We start from the raw sequence: 6,590 nt of genomic DNA on the forward strand, positions 1-6,590 counted from the left end.
GTAAAACATCCTTTTGCGCAGAACGACCAGGCCATCCTGTTAGTTGCCGCATCGAAACAAGACAAGACAAATTAGGGGAAAATGTTGTTGTGAAATCAAGATGGAAGGTAAACCAAACAATCTGCAAACGGAGGCATACGTCATCGATGTCTTCTACAAGGTGTTCTCCAGTGAAGAACTTGGCATAGTGGAAGATGTAAATCCCGGACTCCTCTCTGAAACCATGGCAAAATTACAGGAAAGAAGGGTTGTTAATCTACCAGCATGTCTTGCATCAAACAATAGAACAGAGGAGTATGCACTCACATAGAGCAAGGGACATGCATCCCCTGGTTGTACTCAATGTCCCATTCAGCCCTGTTGATAGTGAACCCATCTGCCAGCGTTTGGCCAACCAGCTTGAGTCCTTCGAGCAGTAGCTCTGCATTTTGAGCATGGAGCCTAGCCAACATGTTTATATCCTGGAGATTATGAACTGGGTCAAGTACTGTCAGTACTTTTCACAGCCTATCGAACGTGTACAGGCACCACGCCCTTGAATCTTCCAGCAACACAGGTGCCATTATCTACAAAACAACAAACAACGAAACCAAGTAGTGAATTAGTGAGAAATAGCGGCCAACCTAGTATGACTTTATTTATAAGCACAGAACAGCAAACATGAGAAAGTAGATTGCAGGCTCTCACCAGGCGGCACATCTTGACAGAGTATGTCAGTTTCTCTGGCAGGAACATACTAACGGCAGTTTCCATATCATACTCTCCTGGAGTCGTGAGGAATTGAACCTGAAGACAATAGCAACATGCATAGAAATTCTTTTAGGAGTAGCCTAGTATAAGAACAGCAACAAGTTTATTGTTTGATGAAACTAACCACAAAGTTAGCCAGTGTCAAACAGCGCCACACAGGCTGCCCTGTTCCTTGCATCATATCAACTTCCTTCTCGTTGAACATCCTAACGCCAGGGTCTACTGTGTAGTAAGTCATGGTTCCATTTTCGCGGAAACTCTGCACCATCTTTGTACCATCAATAAATAGTTCCCACGGCATGTTATGCATAAACCAGTCCCTGCCAGACACAAATGTGGGTGTCAATAACAAGAATTATGTTATTTTTCAGGATTCTTTAGATGCATTTTCTCCAATCCTTGGTTGTAAGGCTGGATCATTATGATATATGTAGCGAGAACTTACATGAACAGCTCATCATTGCGGCAAGCCAATGCATCCTGATAGAAATTGACCCAACGAAATGCAACTGGCTCATCATGGGCCACACCAAGCTGGAATGGGGACAACCCAAAAGCTACATTGTCTGGTTGAGCAGGAGCAGCAACAGCAGGAGCTACATCCAATGGAGCTTGAACTCCAGGACCAACCACAACAGGTGCTGCAAACAAACGCATACCAGTAAATAAATCTATGGTTTTTTGCTACTGCAGCAAGTTCTCTTGAAATGTTGCTTTAGCATACCAACCAAGCAATGCCCTTTACCTGGTGATTCATCAAAGCTTGGCCCACCAATTGCTAGGTTGCGTCTTGGAGTGTTAGCTGACAGCCGTCTGATCTGGCGAGGAGTTTCATCATTTGAAGAAATCTGATGGTAGTTTGCATTTCCGGAGAGATCACTGTCGTCCACATCAACAATATCATCATCACTGCTGCTTGTTGTATCATCTGCATTTTTTAGAAAACAGGATATCACAATCTATGCACAAAATGTTTTCTTAGACATCTCGTCTAGTATCGATGGTTTATAACCTGAAGAACTATCATCGATGTTGTATTCAGTTGACGGACGCCTAAAGGCCAGAGGCATGGGTGCCTGCACTACACTCCCACCATGATGGTTGCTGCCGCCAGAAGCTGAAACACAAAAGAGATATATATTTTCACCACTGACCATAGTTGCAGCAGAATGCGACCAATAGTAATGCGTCAGGCAAAGTAAGCCTTAATTTTAACAAACAGGAAGCTGAAACAAAAAAGATACATTTTTTCATCACTGGCCATAGTTGCAGCAGAATGCAACCGAAAATAATGCACATCACAAGGCCAGATGCGATCTGGGCAGTTTTTTTTACATGATACCATCTTCAAGTTGGATATCGTGGACATACAATTGACACCATCTGCTTGTAGCTGGCAAGGAATCAATGTCTGGTCGTATTTTTGTCTATGTAAACAATCTATAAATGGCGGCAACATGTGACGCAAATCTAGATGAAAGTGCACCTTCGACTGAAACCAATGCAGGCTCACCATTGCCGGCTTCCACGCCAACCCCAGCATTAGCATGTCCGTCATGCGCCGCTTGATGCAGTTCAAAAGCACACAGAGTTGATGTCAAGTTATGCAATACAGCCAACATTCATGTCTCATGCATGATCATTTTCATAGCCCAAAATATGCATTTTTTAGTATTTTCCCATAAATATTCTTGCATCCCCCCATGCGAATAGTTTATATCGAAAACTGGGACCAGTAATGTACATAGATAGTACCCTCACTAGTAGGTGCTCCCGGCTCGCCATTGTTGCCTTCCATGCCTGAATCCTCAACCACTTGCTCAATGTGTGCGCCTGGAGAAATAGGAAGAACACCAATGGCGTGTCAGGTCAGCCCAGCTATGCGATGTTGCAAAATAGAAATGAAATTCATTCAGGAAATGAAGGGCAAAAACATCTAACCTGTCTGGATGTTTAAGTTGCTGATTGCCGTCCTCTGTATAGCAGATGCTATTGTGCGTGCCATAGCAACCATGTCCTCTCTCCCTACAAAACAACAAGCATGCAAAATATCACTAGGATGCAAAGGAAGGCGATTTGTTGTGCTCGTCATAGGTTGACAGTATTTGTTGTGCTCGTCAGCAAAATGGCACCATGCATGTTTTGTTTATTTTTCTTTTATTCCCTTTTTCCCTGTTTTAGATTGCGCAAGAAAAGTTCTACAAACGCCCTGTCACCCTGCTACCACACTAAAAGAAATATATTTTTCAGCAATGGAAACTTACAACTATTTTTATCTAAGATGCAACATAGATATTGAAAAAACTAGAACAAAATCCACAGATCACAGACCTTGATCCCCTGGAGGGAGCGACAAGAACCTCTCAGAAGCATTCCTCCACCATTCTGCACCATTTGTACCAGGGCCGCATGATAGTAAGTGCAATATTTCAGCCACAAACATGTCAAGCATCTCTTCCAGTTCTTTCTGGCGTCGCTCGCTCGCCATGTTCGCTATCTCCTCCATCTTTGCTTTCTTCTGGAGATCTAGTATGCGGAATGATTCTTGCATGCACTCTAAATCTTTATCATCACCAAGCTTAGTTCTTTCCAAAGTCAGAGACAAGGCCGCAGCCGCAGCGCGGGTGATCTGTGTCAAGGAAATCCAATCAAGGCGATGTGAGAGTCAGGGAAACCAATCTCGCATGATAAATAAGTTTCACAAGCACATCAATCACTGGCAGACGGGGAACAAGGCGCGGTGGGTGGAATATGAACTACCTGCGCGTTGAGCCTACGATGAGCATCACTTGCTCCATCAGCAGGGTGTGAGGATGACCCAGCACCCAAGTCTGGCGATGCTGGGGCAGCATGGGGCGAAGGCAAAGGGTTTTGGGCTGCTTCGTCGCCCCCAATCTGCACATCCATCGTTCTGTTAGCAAAAGAAAACTCCCACAAAAAAATGCTCACCACATCACAAGATGACTTTCCCCTTACCGCAAGCATGCCGCCAAGGAACAAAATGAGTCGGGAAGTGCTTGGCCAGCATGGTTTTCATCAGCGAAGATCCATAAATGGCGATTCGTGGCCCAGGAAGGCTCTCAAGGGCGTCAACACCATGCTGCTTGGCGTCCAAGAAGAGCAACTGCAAAAGAGGACAGCCATGCCAAAAGAAGCAGTATCACTCATGAGAACAGATAGTAATTTTTTTGCTGGTTGTAGTACAGGAGAAGTAAAACTTGTACGCACCAGGGGGACCATGAGGCATCCTGGAAGCACAACATTACTCGGGTGGTGCGGCAGCGCTTCCCTGATTGCCCTCGCACCCTCACGGAGGACGTCCACAACCAGGTTACAGAAGTCAAACTCGGCTATACGGTCTGGGTTTTCAACAACAGGAAGCAACTCATCTGGAACACGAGCCGAGGCTGGTCGTGGGGCTAGGAAGACTGCACCGGCATACAGTGTGTATGCCACCAACAACTTCCGTCCCCTTGTAGCATCTACCTCCCCAATGATGGCCTCCTCTAGGATAGCTAACACCCTCTGCGCCGGAACATTGCTTGATCTAGCTATACCCGTGCCAAGAAGAGCATGAACCCTAGCCAAGACTGCAGGCCTGCTCGGTGGCTTACCCAACGGGATGCGTATGCCGCCTTCCTCCAAACCTAGGACTCTAGCACACGCGCGAGCATCTATTGACACAAACACATCATCCCCTACATCTAGCAACATAGTGTTGGGGTCTATGCGCGACAAGAGCCAGAGTGCACGCTGCCTATCAACATTCCCTACATGCCTAAGCTGAAGAAGCCCACCCAAACTAGTTCTACCAAGAAGGTTCATGCGCTCACTGCTCCAGTTGTTGGTCGCCCCGATGAGGTTTTGTGGGGCGTACGAACTCTGAATGTGCGTCCCTCTGGCAACACACCTCGCCGCCGCTCCCGCTCCAGTTGTCGGCATGGGTGGCGTCGAGTATGAGGTCAGCAGCCGCATGGCAGCGGCTTCCCGGGCCTGCTGCCGCAATGAACTGCGTGAATGCTTCATCGGAGTGTGGCTCTGTTTCACAAGGCAGAGACGGCAACATTAAGGTAGGAAAACAAGAAAAGAGGGAGTACAGATCTAGCATAGGGAGCTAAAATGCATGGGATTGCAAAGTTCGTGAGGAGAAGGAGGCTCACCTCGGGCCACCACTGGTCGTCTTCTTCAACGCTACCGGGTTTTGAATCACTCCGTGTCTCTGGATGCGATGGTGGTGGAAGAGGAAGGAAACTAGAGCAGAAGCGAGATGGAGGGAGGAGTGGTGAGGGGGGAATGGCGTGTGAGAGGAGAACGAGCCAGCCGCCTGCCTTTTATGACCCCCTCGCGCTCATGATGGTCCCACTGGCCAGCCACACGCAGCAGGGGGAGAGAGGCAGTATCTTTGTTTTCATTTTCTCTAATGGTTCGATACCTTCTCATTAAACCACGCTGCGGTGGCAGGACATTTGCAGGCACATCGATCAGCGAGCTGTGATCGCCCACTCATTTTTTAAGCATTCTTGCTTACTCGTTTACGTAATCTGATTTTTCGTTTTGTTTCTTTGCGGCCCAAAACACATGCGGCATGCGTCTCCCTTCTTTTTTAGCGCACGGTGCATGGTAATTAGGAAAGTAACGATGGATGCAATACAAACTGAATGGCCTCAGAGCAGCTAGGTCATTACACTAACAGTTTCATCAGTAGGGAGCAGTGAACACGCACGTCGATCAACCAGCCATGCATGGGATACGAGGGGGGATCACCGATTTTTGGAGGCCGCACATCACACAACACAAAAGAAAAACATCCAAAAATAGCAAGGCTGAGGGCTGATTGGTTGAACAATTCTTTTTATTGGAAGCGGCAACGAGTAGTTGAATACGTAGTACATGCTGAATGATTTTTTGCTCACACTAGAAACTGCCAACACACATGACTAAGCACACCAAACACAGATTTCAACCGCTCACTAATTATACCTAGACGAGCATCTCTACCGACGACTAATGTCAAACCAGCCTGGATTTTTTGAGCGGGGGGCTCGTCACTTCTTCATCTTCGCAACAGGAACCCGGCCGGGCGTCACCGACCCGCGAGCACGCACCGCTCGACGCACAACTTTCTGTAGGAGCAGTCTCGATCAACATGACCATGGGGTTGAAGTCACCGTACCCTTCAACAGAATTAGCATCTTCAGCCACTTGCATGCAGGCGCAAATGGAGAAACATCAATCCTTATCGCTCACGCAAAAAACAACGAAAAGGCAAGGGAATAACAATGTTTTCGGAACATAGACCGTACCAGGGACAGAGTGGTGTTGCCATGGACGATGCCATTGATGTCTGTTGCAGCTGACACGCTGTTTTCCGCTCCCAGAACCACACCACTGGACGCATGTTCGCCAAAACCCTTCATATAGATGCCACATCTACAAGTTAATCCGGTGGTCTTGAAAAAAACTCGCCTAAATCAGACAAGACTAACCTCTTGCTCAGTCAGGCTAACATCGGAGACAGCCGTTACGCCGGATGTAGCGCTACGATCAGCATGGGGAGGAGGCATGCCTTTGCTTGGAGCTGAGCGCGGTTTTTGCAAGTCGATCTGGTTGAGAGGCTAAGCGAGAGCTTTCTGGTTTGAGTTGCTGTTTTCTCGGGCATCCACCCACTTATGTAGGCGACTGGAAAACCCTTGGAACCATCGCTTTCCCTCCCAAACAAATTTCAAAAAAATTTGAATGAGGGGGGTGACGTATACATATCTTGCTTAGCAAATATTCAAATTTTCCAGCCGGGCATGTCACGAAGCACATACTTATAGCTCACCTAACCAAACCTGCCG

The 6,590-nt window shown here is 47.2% G+C and overlaps 1 long non-coding RNA gene across 1 annotated transcript; it reads right to left on the bottom strand.

Moving 5' to 3' along the window:
* LOC119289169 lies at positions 1-419 on the bottom strand. Its single transcript, XR_005141443.1, has 3 exons — positions 307-419; positions 140-215; positions 1-36 (listed from the first exon to the last, which is right to left on the bottom strand). It is a non-coding gene; the product is annotated as an uncharacterized LOC119289169 (long non-coding RNA).
* Positions 420-6,590: the final 6,171 nt, after the last annotated feature.

This window comes from Triticum dicoccoides, chromosome 4A (genome assembly GCF_002162155.2).
Source record: "Triticum dicoccoides isolate Atlit2015 ecotype Zavitan chromosome 4A, WEW_v2.0, whole genome shotgun sequence".
NCBI classification, from domain to species: domain Eukaryota; kingdom Viridiplantae; phylum Streptophyta; class Magnoliopsida; order Poales; family Poaceae; genus Triticum; species Triticum dicoccoides.